The sequence below is a fragment of the Macaca fascicularis genome, chromosome X (assembly GCF_037993035.2).
Source record: "Macaca fascicularis isolate 582-1 chromosome X, T2T-MFA8v1.1".
Taxonomy (NCBI): Eukaryota; Metazoa; Chordata; class Mammalia; order Primates; family Cercopithecidae; genus Macaca; species Macaca fascicularis.
Window position 1 is genome coordinate 47,903,330 of NC_088395.1, and position 25,678 is coordinate 47,929,007.

Sequence of the window (25,678 nt, forward strand, 5' to 3'; positions counted from 1 at the left end):
ACATTCAACAAGCATCTACAATGATTTTAAGATCTTAAATCATACAAAAAAGTTTCACTTAGAGGCACTTATCTCATTTATACGCATATAATTCTCCCATTTTTAACCGTTTACTTAGATTACTTCTGAAAACTGAGATCTTACACAGACGTAGTCATTATTGAAAGTCAATTCCCTGTTAACCATTTTAAAGCTTGTGAACATCAGGTGTTCATCTAAGTAAAAACCTTAAAGTTAAAATTTTGTTAACTCAGAAGGTTCAGCTATTTTCCTCAAACAATATTAAATGTCTTATTTATCAAAAATTGCACAAAGATCATTCTGTCTTGGGCTGGGTTTATAGTTTTATAACTCTTATGCCAAATTTTGGCACCTAATGATATCTGGCAGAGATAAATAAACTCAAACAAAAATGTATGTTGACAATTCTTAAGATATTTATATTATTTTTACCAATAATTTAAAGCCAGCTTATTTATTAAAGATTTTACTTAGTTTATGAGTACTTCTTAACTCTAAGCCAGTTTGGTTCTTTGTGACCACAATACGTAACAAAATACATGTACATATGCATAAACATACACATACACACTCATATAAAGCAGGCTTAAAATAAACAGAGAAGATATCACCTGGCTGCCTTCTGCAAGGGTGGCATGAGGTAGGGGGAGAGAGGGGAAGAAACAGATGAGAGAATAAAGCAATGGAAAGGGAGCTCAAGAGCCCTCCTGCAGCCATTGAGTGGTGTGGGGTTGATACCTCCACCACCGTCATTTATCTCCCATCGGGAAGAGTCTCAACACCCTAAGTCTGCACAGTGTGGGATGGTTCCTCCCACTTCTGCAAGTCACTGGTCAGGCAAACTCTTTCCAGCCAGAGGGAGCTAGAGCTGCCTGCAGCTGAGAAGAGTAAAGCTGTAAGTGGCTCTCCAAAGATAGAAGGGTGATGTTGGAGGTAGAGAGGAAAGAAAGAAATCAGGGCCCATACACAAAGCCATATATTCATATATGCAAACAGACAGCATGCTTCCAAACAAGTTCCCAACCAAGGGGGCTGGGTGAGGTCCTGAATCCCTCTCCCCAGTTCCAAATGACTCCATGGGCTGTTAAGTTCAGTCCGAGCACATGTCCCATGGTGTCGCACATACAAATAAATACAAATACATTAAAATGCTCAAATGGTGTCACTAACAGCCAGGTCTTAAGTAGAGCAGGGCTTCAGTGACACCCCAAAAGAGACAGAGGGTGGTCAGGTGCACTCCCAACCAAATTACCCAGTTCCAAAGTTTGTCAGCTCTTTCTCTTTTTCCCCCAGAATTCACTTCCCTTGCACAGGCAATGCATTGAAGGCAGCAAATGTTGTGCTGGGAGTGGGGAGCAAAAGGGAAATTTCCCCCAAAAGAAAGCATGTTTTGCAGCTGCTGGGAAGCTCCCTAATGCTCTCATCATGGGATCTGATAGCCATGAGCAGCTGGCACTCACAGGTGACCCCATGTCTCACCCGATAGCGAAACCGGGTGGTCAGGCACAGGCCTACCTGGAGCACAGAGCATGTCCCTGTATCAGCCACCAAAAATTGTAACCAAAAAGTGGGTTAGTCGCTTGCTGCATGTAGAGTCCAATTAACAAGAGTGAGTCCTAGTACTTTCCAGAAAAGTGAATTTATTTCCAAAGCTAGCTTGGGGGAGTGCACAAAGCGTCCAGCTTTAAATGTACTGCTTCACCTTTGGAGCAAAAAGTGGGCATTTATATAACGTAGGGGAGGAAATGAGCAAGGGCTTGCAAGGCTCTTCTGCTAGCCTTTTCTGTACCTTATCTAATGGGCAGCTGAGTTGCCACCTTCCTGGGCAGAAGTAAGTTGTAAAAGTGGCTAAGTGGGCATGCTTTGGGCATGTCCTCCTGAGGCAACACCCTGGAGATGGGAGTTCCCTCTTGGAGCACACAGATGAACTTGCCCTGTAGGAAATGTCTGGAGAGGGGGAGGTGAGAGATTATTTTGCACTTGAAAAAGGGCTAAATGGGAAGTAGGAGGAAAGGGGAAAGGAGAAAAGAGAAGAGAGAAAAAAACTGTTGCTTAGAAAAACAGGAGTACTCAGTTACAGTTGTGAAACTGCCTTTACAAAAACTATATCAGTGAGAAAATTATGACAGTGAAAGAGATCTGATCTAGCCCACCACCCATCTTGCCTTTTCCTTAGTTATTCCTGGGCCTTGGGGCTGAACTAACTTTGGAAGACATTTAGGTTATAGTTTAAATGATAATAGCTCTTCCTCAAAACTCAATCATTGTAAAGCTAATGGAAGGCCATCAGACTAGGGGTTGGAGAGGAACCTGATTCTGCTAAGGTTTGGACATACATTGCCAGCCATTCCTGCAGATAACACCACTACTGTAGATTGACCTTTTGAGATATCTTTTCAGGTTTTTTGCATGTCTGACACCCATGGCTCAACCTAGACCCACCAATCCCATTCCTGTGGTTCCACCCTGAGGCAATTCAGCATGCAGGAGGACAGCTTTCACCTCCTATGATTTCATCTCTGCCCCAACCAATTAGCAGCAAGCCTAGCCACCCCCACTGCTTCCCCCAAACTGCCTTTGAAAAACCCCCAACCTACAAGCTTTGGAGGAGATTGATTTGAGTACTATAATAACTCTGTCTATCATATGGCGTGGCCCACCTTTTGACTATTAAACTCTTTCTTTCTTTTTTTTTTTTTGTGACGGAGTTTTGCCCTGTCACCCAGGCTGGAGTGCAATGGCGCAATCTCAGCTCACTGCAACCTCTGCCTCCTGGGTTGAAGCGATTCGCCTGCCTCAGCCTCCCGAGTAGCTGGGACTACAGGCGCATGCCACCATGCCCAGCTAATTTTTGCATTTTTAGTTGAGACGGGGCTTCACCATGTTGGCCAGGATGGTCTCGATCTTCTGACCTCGTGATCTGCCCGCCTCGGCCTCCCAAAGTGCTGGGATTATAGGTGTGAGTCACCACGCCCAGCCTAAATTCTTTCTTTACTGCAATACTGTGGTCTTTCTTTGTGCAGTGGGCAGGAAGAACCCCTCAGGTGGCTACAGTTGCACAACAATGTGAATATACTTAACACTACTGAACTATAAACCTAGAAATGGTTAAGATGGTAAATTTTATGTTATGCATTTTTTACAATAAAAAATGGGATGTTACAATAAAAAGTGGGATGCAACATATGCACACCTTTGGGTGGTCCCCAGGCGTGCATACATTGTGACTGTACATGCTAGTATATATGTTACATGTCTTACATCTCCACCCAGGGGTGTGTATGTATGTATATATATATATAACTATTAAAATGAGCAAAACGTTACCTTTAGGGCAAGCCAAGTTGAAGTGCACGTGCTTACTGCTGGTGAAAGTCCCTACTGAAGTTATGTCCTGCCAGGGCCAGATAAGCCTAACTGCAAGTCCAGATACGGCCATTGTTTTTTTCTGATTGCTAGTGGGATAAGGTTTCCAGGGCTTCCTTACTTTGAGGCTGCCTTTCCTGCTCATGTCTGTCTGTCTGTCTGTCCTGTCTGCCTGTCTATCTATTCTAACGTCTGTCTGTCTGTCTATCTATCTATCTATCTACTCTAACATCTGGAGGTTTTTTTTCTGTCTTGTAGATGGAAAGATCTTAAATAAAATTTTAGCAGTTTGAATCCAGCAAGTATGAAAAGAAAAATTTACCCCATGACCAAACTGGATTTTCCAGTAAGGCTGTTGATGGTGATTGTGAGTCCTCAGTTCTTGTCTTCTTGGTTTAAAGAATTTAAGCAAGAGACACACAGCCAGGGAGATACAGCCATAAAGCAGTTTATTGCAAAAGTGAAAGAGAACTCTGAAAGCTGAGTCAGAGTGGGCTGCTCAAGAGTGAGACAGCCCTGTCTGACACTAGGGAAGCTCCCTTTATGGGAGTTTTACAAGATTATTCATAAGAGGGTGGGAAAGGGCATTGCTAGTAAGTATGTTATGGGTGGTCCTCTAGGTGCACATGTTCAGTAGCTGTACATGCTTGTTCGTACACCACATCTCATTAGCATCTTAAATCTCCACCCAGTAGTGTGTTTTTCACTAGTATAATGAGCAAAAAGTCAGTCCAAGGACAAGTAAAATTAAAGTGCATGCTTTCTACAGGCTGAAGTCCTGACTGAAGTTAGTTCTTGCCTAAGCCAGAGGAGCATGACCACAAAGCAAGCATTGTGTTAACACATCCTGATAGACATGGCTACTTTCTTGACTACGTCTCCTACTTCAAGGCAAAGATGATTAATGTTAGTACATCTATCCATTTATTTCACTACACCAAGAAATAAAGGAGAAAATGACAAAATCACATCAATGGATACTAAAAAAGCATTTGACACAATTTGGCAGTATTCTCAAACTAAAATCAGACTAAAATGGGAATATGAAAATTCAGAAAAGATTACAGACTGAAAATCACCTGGAAGCCTATTACTAAAAGGTAAAATGCTGAAGTTGCTACCAATAAAACTAGTAACAACATACAGTTGTTCCTATCACAGCAGTGTTTTGAAAAAAGCTCTAGCTAATGCAATGAAATGTGAAGATAAAATAAACTGATTATATATTAAGAAAAGAGAGAGAATCATTTTTATTTGCGGATGATATCATTGGAAGGGTGTTCATGCTATACAGTAAAAGAAGTTGTGGCTTCCCACCTCACAGAGCAGAACAGTGGTGCTTCCCTGGGAAGAAATGGCCTACCCTGCTGTTAGAGTAGGTAGATAGGCAGATATGAGCAGAAGAGGATAGGGCCCCAAAGAATGTCAAGTGACTCTCAGTTGACTGTCAGGTGGTTGTCAGGTGGCTGATGACAGGGAGGGGAAAATTTCCTAACAAACAAGAGACATCTTGAGCTTATGGGCAACAATTTCCCAATAAGAACTTAAAATGGCCAGGCTTGATCTTCCTCTGGGAACATGTCCAGGCATGCACAGGAAGGGGCAAAATGGTGGAGTCTGACCTGTATATGATCTTCCTCCAGGGGCACTAGACCAGTAAGTGAAAATTGCCCTAAGACAGCATGCACATAACTTCAATCATCAAATGGCTCATGCCGTCCCTCCCAGATACTGGCAAGTCACTACTGTGCCTGTGGTGATTAGCCAACGGCCTGTCCAAGGGGAAGGACGAGACTGGGAAGAATCAGGAAATGGTAACTCTATATTATAATTATTACATATGAGCCCTGAGCCAACAATCAGGTGGGGCATTCCATCTTTTGAGTTGCCTGCTTGGTTCCTTTCAAGTGTACTTTGCTTCAATAAACTCTCATTTCTGCCTTAAAGCTACTTCTGTCTCTCGGCTGAATTCTTTCTCTCAAGAAGACAAGAATTGAGGACTGTAGACCCGGCCCAGACTCACTGCCAGTAACACTTCTTTGGGTAGACTTCCTGGTGGACAGATTCATCCTCTCCTGGGTGATACTACTGGATGTGAAAGGATGCAGTGGGAGTGGTACAGTCCCCATCTAGGAGATACCATGAGGAGAGAGGGGAGATAAATCAGAGTGGTACTGTCCAGTCCCACTGTGTTGGTGATGGGAGGAGAGGGATGGGGTTGAAGTGAGAACCTAAACATCCTCATAATCTCCATCAGCACCCCCGCAAGCCATCTTAACTGAAATAATAATAGGTATCAATTAAATAAGTCTCAAGTTGATATGGCTACTAGTTGTTTTCTTTAATATGAGTCAATGAAAACATCTTTTAGAAAATTTTGTTGTTATAATTCTTATGGAAGCATAGTGTTAAGACACATTTCTGACCCTGCCCCAAAACCAGTTTGCTTCCTCTTAGCACCTCAAATAGAAAATTATGGAGATGCCAGTGCCTCTCTGAGAGATATCAGAGGGGCAGAGGTAAGAAGAATCCATATATCCCCTCAGTGGATGAACTGCTACACATTCTGCAACACCCAGTTCAAGTACCTCCTATGAGAAGCCCTCCCTGACTATGGTAGGAGACTCTACGCTAGCTGAAGGACCCTTTGACCCAGCAAGTAGGGAAGACTTTTTTAAAGGGCCTGTTCCTAAGCTCTGGTGTCCTCTATCTTTGTGCCCTCAGATCAGTCACACCCTTTTTGGAGCCCAGTTCAACATTCTGGACATTAGAGGGTTAGAGTCTAATTATCACATAGTTCTCTGTCTTTCCTACAGCCCTGGACTGGATAATTTTTTGTTTGGTGAATGATATGGTTTGACTGTGTCCCCACCCAAATCTCATCTTGAATTGTAGCTCCTATAATTCCCATGTGCTGTGGGAAGGACCTGGTGGGAGATAATTGAATCACAGGGGCAGTTTCCCCTATATGGTTCTCATGGTAGTGAATAAGTCTCATGAGAGCTGATGATTTTATAAGGGGTTTCCCCTTTTGCTTGTCTCTCATTCTCTCTCGTCTGCCACCATGTAAGATGTGTCTTTTGCATTCTGCCTTCCACCATGATTCTGAGGCCTCCCCAGCCCCATGGAACTGTGAGTCCATGAAACCTCTTTTTCTTTATAAGTTACCCAGTCTCAGGTATGTCTTTATCAGCAGCATGAAAACAGACTAATATAGTTAACAAATAAAAGAAGAAATTGAATCAGTGGAAGCTTGCTAGCACACGTATACATATCTAAAAATGTTTCAGGCACAGGAGAGAAAGAGGAGAAAAAGAAAAGGAAAGTGACCTAGTGTTATGTTAAAGGTTTATACTGAAGTGTATGGATGAAATGACATGAAGTCTGGTATTGGCTTTAAAATACTCAACCAATGGGGCTGTTTAACTAGGGGTGGAGAAGTGATGAAATAAAATAGAATGTTGATAACTGTTGCAGCTGAGTTTCGGGTTCATAGGAAGTCACTATTCTATTTGCTCTACTTTGGTGTATATATACATAAAGTTTATAGTGAAAAGGTTTTAAATGAAGAAAAGGATGGAAATATTCACAAGTAACAATATTAACATTAGACAAAATAGATTTCGAAGTATAGAATTTTAAAAGGGATAAACAGAGGGAGTTCTTAATTTAAAACCATGCAAGCCACCAAGAAGATGCACCAATCGTGAGCATTTATATGTGTATGTATATGTGTGTGTGTGTGTGTGTACTTTTGAAATACATAAAACAAAAACTGACACAATGGGGAAAATTTTACGAGTATTCAGTTACAATGGACGAATAATATATCTCAGACTCTTGTCAGAAACTGAAAGATCAAATAGATGAAATATATAAGATACAAAGACTGGAATAATACAATCAATAAACTTGGTATTTGATATAGCTATATTCAATCTTTATTTTGTACTCAAAAGAATGCACATGTTTGAAACATGAATGAGACACTCTTAAAAATCCTTGCACTAGACTACAAAATAATAAATCTTTAAAATGATATCACAAGGCAATATTCATAACCCACAATGAAATAAAAATGGAGATAAAAGCAAAGAGACGATAAATATTTCAAATACCTGGACATTAAAAACACTCACATACAATTAATACTTGGGTTAAGGAGGAAATTAAAATGGATTACCAACTACCTAATATTATGAGAGCACTACATATAACATCTCTGGGCTGGGAAGATTAACATACTTAAGATTATATCATAAAATGCATTTATTAGTAAACAAGAAATTCTGAAGATGAATTATCTAAACTTTCAGTACACACTGTAGGAAAGGAAAATGAAATATCCACAAAGGAGGTAAATAAATGTTAAAAACAGAAATTAATAAAATAATGAGCAGAACATTACTAATCAAGGAATTGCCTATTGAGAACATACTGAAATACTCTCTTATATCCATTCATTGGGTAAAAATAAAGCAGTTGGGCAAAATTAAATGTTGGTGAGGATCTCTTATACACTTTTGGTGGGAATATAAATTAGGGAAACTACTTTGGAAAGAAGTTTAGCATTTCCTTCTATAACTGGACATTCACATACCTCATCACACAGCAAGTCCACTCCCAAGAATAGCCCCAAGAGAAGCTCTTGCCCAGGTGCCCCACAAAATATGTAAAAGGACATTCCTGAAAGCCTATTAAGGACATAAAAACCTGGACACAAACCAGATGCTCACCAAAGGAGTAAAAATTAACAAACTACAGTAATAGTTAACATGAAGGGATGCTAAGTGAAAAAGTGTAAATTGCCAAAAGATTATATAAAGTATGATATATTCATTACAATATTTTATTATGAACATTTTGGGACATAAAGAAAAGTTAAAAGAATTTAAAAGTGAGTATGCACAAAACCACAACCTAAAAATCCAGAACCAATATTTCAGTATATTTGCTTTATCTCATATCTATTCATAGACATATCTTTCTTTTCATTCGTCAACCCATCTTCTTTTTTTGATGCATTTCAAATTATGTTACAGTCAGCAGCACACAACACCCCTAAAATTTCAACATGCATATCATAAACTAGAGTTTAGTATTTGTTTATATTATAAGGCAAAATTTACATACAGTAAAACACACAACTCCTATGTGCACTATTTGATGAGATTTAACAAGTGAACACAAACTTCTGGTTTCAGCTCTGACATGTTAAGAGCTTGGAAGTAATCACTCCCATCCTTGCAACAATAATAAAGGCTGAACAAACTGAAACTCAGTGACTTTTCATAGGCCCTCAGAGAGTTTAGGTCACAAGGCAAACTGCCACCCCCAAATCTGGAGAGACAGACAAATACAGAGAATCACAGCTGAGATCAGTTTACTTTACCTGGAGCAGAAGCTGCTGGATCCCTAAGCAGATAGGAACACTTCACTGGTGATTTTGACAAATTGCTGGAGGCTGAGTATGAATTAGCTTGAGAATGAGAAATCTCTTACAGAGGTCTCACGCTTTCCTGGGTTTTACCTCCAGGAAGCCAAAAAGGTCCTCAGGTGACGATCTAAAGACAATCCCCTCAGGTTTCTGCCAAGAGGAGGGTAGGAGGGTAAGAGGGTTCAAGTTGCCATTTTGAAACACACTCAGAGCTTTCTCTCTAACAAAGGACTGCTCTCTAGGGGAAGAAATTTTTCCAGTAACTTGTCTAACTGGGTGAAGGGCACCCAGTCAAAAACGTCCTGTATAATCTAAGGGGAGAAAAAAAGGCTAAGAAATACTTCTGAAGGTCACAGCCCAGGGACTAAGGCCCACAAAAAGAGTGAGATTTAATCATAAGATAATGGAACTTTCCTCTTTTTCACTCCTTACTACTGCAGTATAATAACAGAGAATTAAAACTGAAAGAGCTGCAAGACACAGACCCTATTTAATGAAGGAATTCTTAGGGAAACTCACACACATCAGGGGAGGGAAGAAATAAGAAAGCTGGAGAAACCTGAAGCCTCTGGCATCTAGAACTACAGCAAACATTAAACACAGACCAGCTCTTAGATTAACATAAAACCTCATATTAAACATCTGTATTTGTTAGATACCTAATACATCATGTCCGGCATTCAACAAAAAATGATAAAACCATGCTAAAAGGCAAGAAAAAATATAGTCTGAAGAGGCAAAGCAAGCATCAGAACCAGACTCAGATATGACACAGATTTTGAAATTATCATGTAGGGCATTTAAGAGAACTATGATTAATATGTTAGAGGCTCTAATGTAAAATGTGGACAACATGTGAAAACAAATGGGTAATTTAAGAAGAGAGATAGGAACTCTAAGAAAATCAAGAGGAAATGCTAGAAATAAAAAAAACACTATAACAGAAATGAAAGAATGGCTTTCGTGGGCTCATAAGTAGCCTGGACACAGCAGAGGAAAGAATCAGTGAGCTTGAACAAAGGTCAATAGAAATGTCTTAGACTGAAAAGCAAGGATAAGAAAAAATGATAAAAAAGCACAACAGAATATCCAAGAACTGTGGGATAATTACAAGGAGTGTAAAATATGCACAATTGGAAAGCAAAAAAAGGAGAAAGGAGCAGAAGAGAAATATTTGAATAACTAATGGCAAGAATTCTACAAAATTAATGGCAGGCACTAAACTGCAGATCCAGTAAGCAGGATGTCTTAGTCCATTTAGTGTTGTTATAAAGGAATACCTGAGGCTGGGTTATTTATAAAGAAAAAAAGATTTATTTGGCTCATGACTCGGATGATTGGAAAGTTCAAGATTGGGCATCTACAGCTGGTGAGGGTCTCAGGGTGCCTCTACTCATAGTGGGAAGCTGGCATGTGCAGAAATCACATGGTGAGAGAAGAAGCAAGGGAGAGTGGGTAGGTGCCAGACTCTTTTTAACAACCAGCTCTTCTGGAAACTAATAGAGTGAGAATTCACTGACCGCTGAGAGAGAGCATTAATCTATTCACGAGGGATCCACCTCCATGACCCAAACACCTCCCGTAAGGCCCCTCCCCCAACACTGGGGATCAAATTTCAACATCAGGTTTGGAGGGAACAAACATTCAAACCATAGCACGGGATAAATACCAAAACAATCTACACTAGTCATATGATAGTCACACTGAAGAAAACCAACAACAGAAAATATTGAAATAATCCAGAGGAGGGGGAATCTTACCACTAGAAGAACAAGATTAAGAATTACATTGGAGTACCTGTTGGAAACCATGAAAACAGTAAGAGAGTGGAAAGGCACATTTAAAGTGTCAAAATAAAAAATCCAACAACCTAAATTCTAGATCCAGTGAAATTATCCTTTGAAAATGAAGGAGAAATAAAGACTTTCTCAGATAAATAAACACTGAAGAAATTCATTGCCAGTAGATCTGCCTTGCAAGAAATGTTGAAAGGGGTTCCTCAGAAAGAAGGAAAATAATATAGGTCAGAAACTCAGATCTACTAGGAAGAGTGTCAGAGGAAGAATAAAGTTAAAATAAAGTATTTTATTTTTCTTATTCTTCATTGATCTAATAGACAACTGTTCAAAGTAATGTATTATATGATTATAGCATATTTATAAGTGAAATAAATGACAGCAATGTTATAAAGGATGAGAGGAAGGAATTGGGAATACTCAGCTATAAAATACCTGTACTACCCATGAAGCAGTACAGTGTTAGTTGAAAGTGGACTTAGATTAGTTGTAAATGTATATTGAAAAGTCTACGGCAACTGCTAAAAAATTTTTTTTTAAAGTGTGATTGACAGAGGAGAGAGGAGAGATGATGGAATCATATAAAATGATTAATTAAAACCAAAGAAGGCAGAAAAAAGGGGAAGATAAAAAAGGAAAAAGTGTAAGTACAATAAATAGAAAACAGTTTAAAAGATGGTAGATAATTAAACTACATCAATCATCACCTTAAATGTTGTCTTAGTCTGTTTTCACACTGCTATAAAGAACTGCCCAACACTGTGTAATTTATAAAGGAAAGAGGTTTAATTGATTCACAGTTCAGCATGGTTGGGGAGGCCTCAGGAAACTTACAATTATGGCAGAAGGTGAAGCGGGAGCAAGGCACCTTCTTTGCAAGGTGCCAGGAAGGAGAATGAACACAGGAGGAACTACCACACACTTATAAAACCATCAGATCTTGTGAGAACTCACTCACTATCACCAGAACAGCATGGGGGGAACCATCCCCATGATCCAATTGCCTCCACCTGGTCTCTCCCTTGACATGTGAGGATTATGGGGACTACAATTCAAGATGAGATTTTGGGTGGGGGACACAGCAAAACCATATCAAATGTGAATCATATAAATACACCAATTAAAAAACAGGGAGTGTCAGAGTGTATAAAAAACCAAGACCCAACTATATGCCAATCTATAAGAAGCCCACTTTACATATAAGTATACAGATAGTTTAAAAGTAAGGCGATAAAGAAAGGTATATCATGCTAACACTAAGTTTAGAGCATTCTAATTTAGGAACATTAAACAAAAACATTCCTAAATGAAATATTAGCAAATAGATTCCAATAGTACATTAAAATAATAATAATATATCTGTACATCTATTATGTATCAATAATTTTTTAAAAGAATAATACATCATAACTAAGTAGGACTATATTAGGATTAAAGGGGAGTTTTAAAATTTGGCAGTATATTAATGTCATATTAACTGAATTAAACATAGGCAAAATTCATTGAGAGAAAAACCAATACACAGGAATTTAATAACATGAAAGCATGCTCAACCATCCTCATACTAAGACAAAAGTAAATTAAAACTACACTTGAGATGTCATTTCCCACCTCCCAGACTGGCAAAATCTAAAAGCTTAACAACCCATTCTTTTGGTGAAATTATTAGAAAACTAATACTCTCATCTATTGCTGGGATAAGTCACAACAATACAATCCTATGGAGATGAATGTGGCAATATTCAATAGTTCAGGTGTTTCTCAGTAGAGCTCAAATAAATCAATGAAATCAAGTCATCAGCATGATTCCAGTCACTAGAATCAAGAAGCATGAAGATATTAGATTAGAAGTAAGAAAAAAATGTGCTTTCAGAGCCAAGACAAAGATCTGAGGACCAGTATATCTGACATACTGCAATTGGGGAAGAAAACTGGAATTGATGAGTATAGATTATGTGTCCAGGAGTTCTAGTAGAATATTATAGCAGTACTTATTTATGCAGCCAACAGACACATGAAAAAAAATGCTTATCATCACTAGCCATCAAGAGAAATGCAAATCAAAACCACAATGAGATACCATCTCACACCAGTTAGAATGGCGATCATTAAAAAGTCAGGAAACAACAGGTGCTAGAGAGGATGTGGAAAAATAGGAACACTTTTACACTGTTGGTGGGATTGTAAACTAGTTCAACCATTGTGGAAGACAGTGTGGTGATTCCTCAAGGATCTAGAACTAGAAATACCATTTGACCAAGCCATCCCATTACTGGGTATATACCCAAAGGATTATAAATCATACTGCTATAAAGACACATGCACACGTATGTTTACTGCGGCACTATTCACAATAGCAAAGACTTGGAACCAACTCAAATGTCCATCAATGATAGACTGGATTAAGAAAATGTGGCACATATACACCATGGAATACTATGCAGCCATAAAAAAGGATGAGTTCATGTCCTTTGTAGGGACATGGATGGAGCTGGAAACCATCATTCTCAGCAAACTACTGCAAGAACAGAAAACAAAATACCACACGTTCTCACTCATAGGTGGGAATTGAACAATGAGATCACTTGGACACAGGAAGGGGAACATCACACACTGGGGCCTGTTGTGAGGTGGGGGGAGAGGGGAGGGATAGCATTAGGAGATATACCTAATGTAAATGATGAGTTAATGTGTGCAGCACACCAACATGGCACACGTATACATATGTAACAAACCTGCACATTGTGCACATGTACCCTAGAACATAAAGTGTATGTGTATGTGTATATATATATATATAAAAAGATTAAAGCACACACACTAAAAAAAAAAAAGAAAAAGAAAAAAAGATAAGTAGGCTGGGTAAAATCTTACAGCTTAGTCATTTTTAAGCTACTTATGAATATTTGGTTAGAGTCACTGTGTTTTGGCTATTCATATTTGAATGCATGAAGAAATGTTAATTCTGTGTTAAAACTGAAAATTAAAATTTATTCAAAAAAGAATATTTTAGCAAGCATTTATCATTTATTCATTGCACTGATATTTCTTAAGCACTAATTGTGTGTTATGCAATGTATCTGCAAACAGAAAAGCAGTAAATCTGATGCTGGGACATGACTATAATTATTCTCAAAAAAATCCCCTACATGGACAGGTAGGGAAAACTCTTTAACAAAAAATGCCAGCTAATACGGAAAAATAATAGAATTAGAGAAGCACATTTTGCCACCCTAAAGTTAATAATTATTTTAGGCAAAGATCATCAATGGACCCAAATTAAGGCTGTTGAGGTAGAAATAATTTGGAAAAGGTTTACTGGAAGCCAAATGTGAGAATCAACCCAGGAAGACACACCAACAGAGTTGATCATGTTCAAGTTTGCTATAGGCTGAAAAGCTTTTATGGGAAAATTTAGAAGAAGGGAGAAGGACTCTTCATGTCAGAGTTGTCCTTTTTATTGGAGGGTATAATATAGAGGTTATAATCATTAACTATAGATTAAAACACATAGGCTAAAATGTTCTACATGTAAGACAAGCAGTAAAACTTTATGACTTAGCAAAAAATTTGTAAAACATGATGATTAAGACACAAATTAGTGTCCTTTTTAGTGTCAGTAGGTTATGTATTAATCAGTTTGTCAATAGCTTGAGGAACTCATACGATTTTTTACTCCAGGGACAGGAAGTAAGCCATGAATTCTAAGACTTCCCCAGGTGGGTTAATTTGGAAGCCTGCTAAATGTGACCTGTTGGTTATAAGTGCTAAAACCATTTTTGTGAATGCTTCTTGGGGAATAGATTATTCACAGGGTTCCCAAAGAATGACCCTACAGCTAAATACAAAGGGCAGAGGTGGCTTTTTTTTACAATGGAGAGATTTGGTGGACCATCCCTTAACCAAGAAGTCAAACTTAGTATAATATTACCAACAGAGTGAACTGACACATGCCTCTAGATATGACTTACCAAGAGGGACACAGCACCCATGTAGTTTTCTTTTCCAAGTCATTTGGCCTGAATCTAAGAAAACAGTTAGAAATGCAGAACCATCTGTAACTGTAACCATCTGTAACAATTGACATCAGCCCTTCAAAAATATTAACAACGTGACAGACAAAAAAGGCTGGGAAACTATTATAGGTTAAGACTAAAGAAGAGATTAGAGACTAAGGAGATATGACAACCAAATGCAATGCATGAACCCTGTTTGGATACAGGATTTTTTTTTTCAAGTTGTAAAAACAAAATTGGAACTAACTAGAAAGAAATGGAATTTGGACTGTATAATATTTCTGTATCATTGTTAAATTTCTTAGGTGTGATGAGATTTTTTTGCGGGGGAGGTGTCATGGAACTGTTCTGTATGCAGGTGGTGGCGATGGTTACACAAATCTACACATGAATTAAAATTTATGAAACTGGGCTGGGTGTGGTGGCTCATGCCTGTAATCCCAGAACTTTGGGAGGCCAAGGCAGGAGGATTGCTTGAGGCCAGGGGTTTGAGGCTGCAGTGAGCCATGATCGTGCTACTGAACTTTAGCTTGGGCAAGAGAGCAAGACCTCCACTCAAAAATAAATTAATTAGGCTGGGCATGGTGGTTTATGCCTGTAATCCCAGTACTTTGGGAGGCTGAGGCAGGAGGATCACTTGAGGTTAGGAGTTAATGACCAGCCTGGCCAACATGGTGAAACTCCATCTCTACTAAAAAAATACAAAAGTTAGCTGGGCATGGTGGTGGGCACCTATAATCCCAGGTACTCAGGTGGCTGAGGCAGGAGAATGGCTTGAACCTGGGAGGTGGACGTTGCAGTGAGCTGAGATCAGGCCACTGTACTCTAGCTTGGGTGGCAGAGCCAGACTCCATCTCAAAAATAAATAAATAAGGTAATTAATTAATTAAAATGTACACCAAAAAGTCAATTTTACTGTATGATAATTAAAAAATAAAAATGTAAATAGTTTTAAAAAGCCTCTCAAATTTCTTAGGGGTGAGAATGGGCTTGTGGCTATGAAAGAAAATGTCGTTATTCTTAGGAGAGTGGAAATATACACAGATGGAGCCAAATGAGAAAAAGCAGAGACTTTTCAGAGCTTACTATAGTAAGGTATTGAGCCATTATCACTTGGCGTTTGTCAAAGGCTCAAAGGCAGGCAGGAGAATGAGAAAGCTTAATACATAGTAGAAAAAGGGGAAGGCTTCAGGTGTGTCCTGTAGAAAAAGGGGAAGGCTTCAGGTGTGTCCTGATTGGAGGGTGTTGGAGTGCACAAGCTGGAGGTGGACTGACTGAAGTGGGGCATCCTATGCGATTGATTTGGGAGGTAGATTCGGCTTTTTCTGGTTGGTCCTGAGTTGGAAATTGGGTTAAAAAAAATGAGAAGCTGGATGTCATCAACCAAATCCTGACCATCTGGGCTGACTGCTACTGAGGTTGTGGTTTGGCTTCCCAGGCTTATTGCTGTAGAGGTTGTAGGTCAGGATTCTATTGTTATATACAGTCTGGTCATTGCCTGTTTGTATATTCATTCCCTCAGGAGATACATGCTGAGGATATATCCTTGAAGGAGCATGATGTCTGCAGCTTACTGTACAAAGGTATTGTAAAACAAACACGGGGGAGTCCTCAGTTTCTCTGTTGCCTTCTACCTTGCACCTTCATCCTTTTTTGCTATCTCTCCCCTGCCCCCATGAGCTCTGACTAGCAGATAAGCCACAATGTTTACAAAAATAATACTCTGAAAATACTGTTCTGAAGGGTTCTGACTGAGCAAGGGGCACAAAAACAGGAACGACCCTGCCACCAACTACGAGTTTCACTTAAAGTCAAAAACTGCTACCCAGGCCAGGCATGGTAGCTCACAATTATAATCCTAGCACTTTGGGAGGCTGAGGCAGGAGGATCGCTTGAGGACAGGAGTTTGATACCAGCCTGGGCAACATAGCGAGACCCCCGTCTCTCTCTAGCATGTGTGTGTGTGTGTGTGTGTGTGTACACATTCTTCAAAAGCAAGAACGCATACTCCACTTTCCCTCATAAAAACCCTGACCCTGTTTCAATCAGGACATTACCTGATGCACCTCAGCTGAATAAAGCCTTTAAGCTCTATAGCAGTCACTTCAATCATTTTCTTTTGACTCTGTTTTTAAATGATGGGGCCTGTATATATGCATACAGAAATATAAGGCAAATATGACATAGATGAACAGTTGTTACTCCTAGGTGGAGGGTATTTGAATATTCATAGTGCAATTCTTTCAACTTTTGTGTAGGTGTGAAAATTTTCCAATAAAAAGCTGGGTGTAAAATAAATAAGGTATTATTGCTTGCTATCTACTGAAGTATGTAAATGGTTGTGGCTATTGGTCCTGAGGTCACTGCTCAGCCATTGAACCTGATACTTTTCACAAAGTTGTCTTTGACTTCTGTCTGTGGAAGACTTTGTAAAATGTTTTCCCCTACTAAAGGGAGGCACATAAGACAAGAGTGACCAGGAGACCTTGCCTGTGGATTAATTCTTGCATCCGCTCTAGGACACAGGTGCTCATCATTATGTCCTTAGCTGCAGATATAAAAATACTCAGATTTTGCATTCTTTTTGGTTTTCAACTGGGTACCCACATAAATGTAAAGAATGCCGACTGACCTCTCTATTTAAAGTGGCAGTTCTGTAAATCAGTATATGGAAGAAATATCTGCACTCCTATGTTTGTTGCAGCACTGTTTACAATAGCTAAGATTTGGAACCCACCTAAAGGTCCATCAGCAGATGAATGGATAAAGAAAACATGGTATTTATACATAATGGAGTACTATTTAGCCATAAAAGGAATGAGATCCAGTCTTTGCAACAACATGGATGGAACTGGAGATCATTATGTTAAGTGAAATAAGCAAGGCACAGAAAGACAAACATCGCATGTTCTCACTTATTTGTGGGAGCTATAAATCAAAACAATTACACTTACGGAGATAGAGAGTAGAAGGATGGTTACCAGAGGCTGGGAAGGATAATGGGGGGCTGGTGGGGAGGTGGGAATGGTTAGCAGGTACAAGATATATAGTTAGAAAAAACGAGTAAGATCTACTATTTGATAGCACAATAGGGTGACTATAGTCAATAATCACTTAATCGTACATTTTAAAATAAAAGAGTGTAATTGGGCCGGGCGCAGTGGCTCACGCCTGTAATCCCAGCACTTTGGGAGGCCGAGGCAGGCGGATCACGAGTTCAGGAGATTGAGACCATCCTGGCTAACATGGTGAAACCCCGTTTCTACTAAAAATACAAAAAAAAACAAAATTAGCTGGGTGTGGTGGCGGGCACCTGTAGTCCCAGCTACTAGGGAGGCTGAGGCAGGAGAATGGTGTGAACCTGGGAGGTGGAGCTTGCAGTGAGCCGAGATCGTGCCACTGCATTCCAGCCTGGGCGACAGAGTGAGCCTCCATCTCAAAAAAAAAAAAAAAAAAAAAAAAAAAAAAGAGTGTAATTGGATTGTTTGTAACTCAAAGGATAAATGCTTCCTGGTATGGATATCCCATTCCCCATGATGTGCTTATTTCACATTGCATGTCTGTATCAAAATATCTTGTGTGCCCTATAAATATATACACCTACTATGTACCCACAAAAATTTAAAACATAATTTTTTTTTGAGATGGAGTCTTGCTCTGTCACCCAGGTTGGAGTGCAGTGTCAGAATCTTGACTCACTGCAACCTCCACCTCCAGGGTTCAAGCAATTATCTGCCTTAGCTTCCCGAGTAGCTGGGATTACAGGTGCCTGCCACCATACCTGGTTAATTTTTGTATTTTTAGTAGAGACGGGGTTTCACCATCTTGGCCAGGCTGGTCTTGAACTCCTGACCTCATGATCCACCCACCTTGGCCTCCCAAAGTGCTGGGATTACAGGTGTGAGCCACTGCGCCCAGCCAATTTTTTTTTTTTTAAATAAAAACTAAAAACATAAAGTAGCAGTTCTCCCAGCATCTCCCAACTCATATCACTCCCCTATAACATCCCCTCTTTAGCAGTTATCACCTTTGTAATTTGCTCTTTTAAAATGCTTATTGCCTCTATTCCCTGCTAGGATGTTAACTCCATGAAGTTAGGGATTTGGGGACTGTTTTGTTGCACCAAACATCAAGTACCAAGAACAGTGCCTGATGGTCAATTCATCAAGTATATATAAGTTCTCCATCTCTTTGTTATTTCATGCATTACTTATACCAAATTAATTTTATTATAGCAGCCATGCCATGAAGAGATGCCTGCAGAGTCTTTTGGGGAAATCATTAATATTTTAAGAAAATGACTCTGATGTGTGTATTTTGCTGCCCTCTACATTGTATAATAAAGATACTAGAAATAAAGCAGTTGATTATTCCATATATGTAAGAAGCAGAAATCACTGCAGTATATCAGCATGAACAAGTAAATGAACAAACAGTAAACAAATAAAATAATTTCTGATACAAAGGAAGGCTATGAAGAAAACTGAAGCCTGGTGAAGAGCTCGAGTGTTGGGATAGACCAGGGAAGAAGGACCTCTGAAGAAGAGACATTTGAGCAGGTAAGTGACTCGGTAGAGTGACCCATGGAGCCAGGGGCAGCAGTAAATGTCAAGGCCATGGAGCGCCTACCTCCCTGTTCATCCCATCACTAGGTGGCATCTCTGGGCTGGAGCCAAATGTTTTCTTGCCCCATTAAAGGGAGAGATGCCACTTTTCTCCATACAGATTTTTTCTTTTTATCATTCAGATATTTATCTGTATTAGGGTTCTCTAGAGGGACAGAACCAGTAGGTGAGATATATATATATACATATATATATGTGTGTATATATATATATGAGTTTATTAAGTAGTATTAACTCACACAATCGCAAGGTCCCACAATAGGCTGTCTGCAAGCTGAGGAGCAAGGAAGCCAGTCCGAGTCCCAAAGTTGAAGAACTTGGAGTCTGATGTTCGAGGGCAGGAAGCATCCAGCAGGGGAGAAAGATATAGACTAGGAAGCTAAACCAGTCTAGCCTCTTCACGTTTTTCTGCCTGCTTTATATCCTGGCTGCGCTGGCAGCTCATTAGATGGTGCCCACCCAGATTAAGGGTGGGTCGGCCTTCTCCAGCCCACTGACTCAAATGTTAATCTCCTTTTGCAACACCCTCACAGATACACCCAGGATCAATACTTTGCATCCTTCAATCCAATCAAGTTGACACTCAATATTAACTATCACATTATATAACATATTAGTTTTCCCAATTAATTTAAATATTTAGTTACTTTTAATTATCTAATTAGCTATGATCGTGCCACTGCATCCCAGCCTGAGCAACAGAGTGAGACTCAGTCTCTAAAATGAATGAGTGAATGAATGAATATATGCACCTACCACCCAAAAGAAAAGGTACAGACTTGATGATAACCTCTACCTATCCATGGAGTCCCCCAATTCGTTGCCTTGCCCCCACCCTCAACTGAGGTAAATATCATCCTGAATCCCAAGTTCATCGTTTTTAAATTTCTTTTTAATGTAATTTTATTGCAACTACACAAAATCCTAAATAGTTCATATCCTTTATATTAGTAGCTTTTTTTTTTTTTTTTTTTTTTTTTTTTTTTAAGAGACAGGGTCTTGCTCTGTCACCCAGGTTGGAGTGCAGTGGCACTATCATAGCTCACTGCAGCCTTGAACTCCTCAAGAGGCTCAAGGGATCCTCCCACCTCAGCCTCCTGAGTAGCTGTGATTACAGGCACACACCACCACACCTGGCTAATTTTTAAAATTTTTGTAGGGACGGGGATCTCACTTTATTGCCCATGCTGGTCTTGAACTCCTGGCTTCAAGAGATCATCCCACCTTGGCCTCCCAAAGTGCTGGGATTACAGGCATGAGCCACTGTGCCCAGCCTATATTAGTAGCTTTTAAGTTTATAAAAGTGTGTTAAGTTTTATATAATCTTTTGGGATTATAGTTCCTCCCCCTTAATATTCATTCATATTGTTGGGTGTTGTTCTAGTTCATTCATTATGACTCCTGTTGATGAGCATCATTTTTGTTTCCAGGTTTTCCTGTTGTGAACAGGATGCCATGCTGGTATGGTTTGAATATTTGTCCCCTCCAAAACTCATGTTGAAATTTAATCCCCAATGTAGCCGTATTGAGAGGTGGGGCCTTCAAGAGGTGACTGAGTGTTGAGGTCTCTGCCCTGCCCTTATGAATGGATTAATCCATTAATGAGTTAGTGGACTAATGGGTTATCATGGGAGTGGAACTAGTGACTTTATAAGAAAAGGAAGAGAGGCCGGATGCAGTGGCTCACACCTGTAATCCCAACACTTTGGGAGACTGAGGTGGGCAGAGCACAAGGTCAGGAGTTCAAGACCAGCCTGACCAACATGGTGAAACCCCGTCTCTACTAAAAATACAAAAATTAGCCGGGCATGGTGGCACATGCCTATAATCCCAAGTACTCAGGAGGCTCAGGCAGAAGAATCGCTTGAACCCGGGAGGCAGAGGTTGCAGCCAGCCAAGATCGCACCACTGGACTCCAGCCTGGGCGACAGAGAAAGAATCCGTCTCAAAAAAAAAAAAAAACCAAAAAAGAAGAAGAGGAAGAGAGACCTTAGCTAGCATGCTCAGCCCCTTCCCTGTGCTACCTTGGGACTCTGCAGACTCCCTACCAGAAAGAAGGCCCTCACCAGTTACAGCCCTTCAATCTTGGACTTCTCAGCCTCCAGAACTGTAAGAAATAAATTCCTTTTCTTTAGAAATTACCCAGTTTCAGGTATTCTGTTGTAAGCAACAGAAAACAGACTAAGAAACATACATATCCTAGGTTTCTTGTGCAAGTGTTTCTCTTGGCTACATTCATGAGAGTGGACTTACTGGATTGTAAGGCATGTATATATTCACTGTAGGAGAAAATGCAAAAATATTTTCTAAAGTGGTTGCACTGATTTACATTCCTTCAACAGGGCAAAAAGATCCTGTTGGCCCACATACTCTCCAACTCTTGGTATTATCAGACTTTTACGTTTTTGCAATTTGAATGGGTATAAAATGTCATTTTATCAGATCTTGATTTGTATTTCCCTAATCACAAATAACTTTGAACATCTCTTTATATGTTTGCTGGTTCTATATTTCCTTCTTCTCTGAAGTGGTCTAACAGAACTTTTTTTTGGTACCATTATGACATCCAAGAACACTAACAGTGATTCTTGGCACTCTATTAGAAGTGCATGCATGCCAAATATGCTTCCACTGATTCCATTTCTTCTTTCATTTATTCATTCAACAAACATTTGCCCAGACCAGGGATGCAAGGGCAGAATGACAAGCTGGAATAATCAAAGTTCAACTACTATGGTTCGAATGTTTGTCTCCTCTGAAACTCATATTGAAATTGTCATTGTAACAGTATTAGGAGGTGGGGCCTTTAAAAAGTGAATAGGTCATGGAGGCTCCATTCTCATAAACTGATTAATGCTGTCACTGAGGGAGAGGGTTAGTCGCCTCAAGAGTGGGTTGTTATAAAGTGAGCCCAGTCCCTTGTGCTTTCTCTTTGTTCATACACTTGCTTGTCCTCTTGTCCTCTGCCATGGAATAATGTAGCAATAAGGCCCTCACCAGATGCTGGCACGACGTTGGACTTCCCAATCTCCAGAACTATGAGCCAAATAAGCTTCTTTTCTTTATAAATTACCCAATTCTGTTATAGTAGCAGAAAATGGACAAAGATACCAACTCTCTAAGAAAATAAAAATGAAATTGGACTATAAAAATCTGCCTTGCTATTCATCAGGATGGAAGAACAGACACATATAAAGCCAAATGCAAAATTCACAAGAAACATTTCTTTTAAGGACATGCTGCAGTTGTAATGCCATAAAGAACCCCTACTTTAAATGCCTATTGCTTTCTTAGTCAATGAGAAACTTTGTTCTCTACAATCATAGACTATCAGAAACTTTGCTGTTTGAAATGATATCAGTAAGAGTGAAACATCTGACTCATGGGAGATTCTAAGTCACTACCAGACAGAGAAGCAAGATTCAATTTTCAACCCAGGTGCAAAGCTTTAGGCAAGAGTTATCTGGGGACACAAAATTCTACATCTAAATTGTTCCCAAGGAAACAACACTCTGGGTTCACTTCACAGTTGAGACCTATCAATGACCCTTTATATACAGCCCTGCTTTGCTTTGAACCCACTAAAACACTGATTTAAATTTCATCTGAACTCCACTATTCCTCAAAATCCCATAAGAAATCTATCTTTTCCTTTGCTTACTGAGCTGCCCATGGTGCCCCTGGTGTGCAGTCTCCCTTATTGATTGCTGGATCTGTCAGACTACAAATTAGTTTGAGACTAACTGGACTAGGACACCTCTAACCTTCAAGATTGTTAAACCGAGGACCAGAGGGGATAAGACTGGATTGAGAGCCCCCAGCAAGTCCACACTTCAGCCTACACCAGGTCCTCTCAAAATATTTTTTTCACCTGAGGATTCAGAAAGGCTTTCAGGAGGGCACACAGGCTTCTAGCTGTCAGGAGGATTCTCTGGAGGAGGAGATATTTGAACTTGGTTTTGAAGGATGAATAGGCATTCCTAGGTGAAGGGCTGCACGACTTCTTCCCCTTCTGCTCCAGTGACATCTCCCAGAGGGCAGTGGCATCTCCAGAATTTACACATTGGAGGTGGTATGGGGCAGCAAACTGGTTGAAGGGTATAAGCAGAGCCTTGTATTAAAGCTACATTTCAAAAGTAAGGGCACCATGACCGCATATATTTTACTTCATGAGGAAATAAAAATAATAAAGTTTCCTAAATATTTTTATTGACATATTGCATTGGACTAAGGGCACATTAAAAATTATTAGTATTGATACATAGTCCCTTTTTAGTTGGGGTAGATGGAGTGGGAGATAAGGTAGATTGCTGGAGCATTCAAACCCCGCATCCAAGCCCCACAGGCACAGCAGGAGGGGAACCCAGCACTCTGAGTTCTCCCCTTTTCCCACCTCATGGCATATCCTAGGAGGGCTTGCACAGCCCTGATTTCTCCTCCTCCTTCCCTTGTGGTATGTCCTAGGAAAAGCCTGTAACCAGCCTGACGTCTCCCCGCTTCTCATCCTGTGGTATCTGCCAGGAGATAGCCGCAGCCGCCCGATTCTTTCCAAGAGGCCCTTCAGTGTCTTGGAACGGTATGACACAGATTCGTAGACTACAGATCCAAAGACCCCTACTCCAGTTAGCCTGCCCAGAGAAACGTCCCCACCCCTGCTCCCCGCCACCAGCGGGACAGCTCCACCTGAGTTTAGAGCAGACAGCCTGCTCTGTGAGTTTAGAGGTGTCCTCATGCTCAATACGGAATGGACACTCCTCCAACATGGTGTACCCCATGGGGAAGCGCGACGTGGGCGCGGCCATGTTCCCCACCTGACCACGCCGCCGAGGGTCACCCAACGTCCCAAAGCACCACTTCCGTAACTTCTCCATGTTGACTCCTGGCTAACAGCAGCTTCAAAGGTGGTTTTGCGCACGCGCGGACCCCCCTCCCTTTCCCTCACTCATGCGAAGTCCCAAACCCCGAAAAAGGGCGGTGCTAGGGGTAGTGACCGGAAGCGGCTGCGGTTCTCGCCGGTTCTCAGCCGGGGTTTGATAGTTGTCAGGAGGATTCGACGTTCAGTGCCCAGGGATGTGGAGGTGATGGGGGGCCGGGGAGGGTGAGTGCTGGGCGATTCTGTGTGGTCAGTGATGGAATCGTTTATCTAACTTGAGTTAGATGATTCGCTCATCATTTTGCAGGCTTTTCTCTTTTCTAATATCACCGTTAAGGTCTTAAAGTTCATTCTAAGCCCCATTGGGTTTGGAGCATTATGTTTTTTAAGAGTGTTAACTTGTATTCATTTGTCTTTTACCCAGGAGTTTTCAAAAGTGGGGTTTCAGTGTGCAAAAGTTTATCGTTGTAATGGATTTCTAACCTTAGTTTTCTGTGTTAGAAAAATATCTACGTGAAGCTCATTCCTTGAAATATAAGGAGACTTATGGCCTAGTCGTGGTGAATTTTTAGAAACGTTCTGTATATAACTTGAAAATAATATTTAATTATTTAGTCGTCAGTTGTGTCATAGAAAATCTAATCTATCCTTTTTTGTCTGCTTCTTCTATTACTTTGAGGAGAGAGAAATTCTCCACTGTGATGGTGATTTGTCTGTGTCTCCTTACTGCTGTCTGTGATCCACTGTGAGTTACTTTTATATAAAGTATGAGACTTAGGTCGAGGTGAATTAATTTGCTTATGGATGTCCAGACTCAAGCACCATTTGTTGAAAAGACTATCTTTCCTCCATTGACTTGTCTTTCACAATTGTCAAAAATAAGTTGGCCATACTTGTGTGTAGGCTCTTTCTGGGTTTGCTATTCAGTTCATTGTCTATGTGTCTATCCCTCTGCCAGTACTACCATGCTGTCTTGAATTGGATAGAGTGATTCCTCTCACTTTATTCTTTTTCAAAATTGTTTTAATGCCTGTGGTTCCCTTGCCTTTCCTATATGCATTTTAGAAAATCTTGTCTCTATCTACAAAGCATCTTGCTTGGATTTTGATAGGAATTACATTAAACCGGTATACCAACTCGGGAAGAAGTTAAGTCTTAACTGTGTCAAGTGTTCTAATCCATGTACATAGTATGTCTCTCTATTTATTTAGATCTTTTAAAATTTCTGTAAATGGTGTATTATAATTCTCATCACCCAAGTTCTATACATCTTATTAAATTTATACCTAAGATTTATTTTTTTTGCAGTGGTTGTAAATGGTGTTATCTTTCAAATTGCTGCTTATATATAGGAATACAATTGAGTTTTGTCTGTTGGTCTTGTATCCTGCAATCTTGCTGAGCTCACTTATTAGGTTTTACTTCTTTTTTGGTAGATTCCTTGGGTTTTCTGCATGAGCAATCATGTCATATACAAACAGGGATAGTTTTATTTCTTTCTTTGCAATCTCTATACCTCTGCTTTTCTTCCCTTATTACACTGG

At 40.0% G+C, this 25,678-nt stretch overlaps 1 protein-coding gene and 1 pseudogene across 4 annotated transcripts in view; one reads left to right on the forward strand and one right to left on the reverse strand.

The window, feature by feature from the left end:
• Positions 1-23,312: 23,312 nt before the first annotated feature.
• Positions 23,313-24,132, reverse strand: LOC102147142 (uncharacterized; annotated as a pseudogene).
• A 143-nt stretch (positions 24,133-24,275) lies between these two features.
• The window catches only part of ZNF81 (zinc finger protein 81), a 93,125-nt gene continuing 91,722 nt past the window's right edge, over positions 24,276-25,678 (forward strand). For 2 of the 4 annotated variants that reach the window (XM_065538230.1, XM_005593434.5), the window contains exon 1: positions 24,276-24,359. The gene's annotated coding sequence lies outside the window, so the exon portion shown is untranslated. The remainder of the gene's footprint in view (positions 24,360-25,678) is intronic. The other 2 variants (XM_065538229.1, XM_005593435.4) reach the window with 1 other exon arrangement.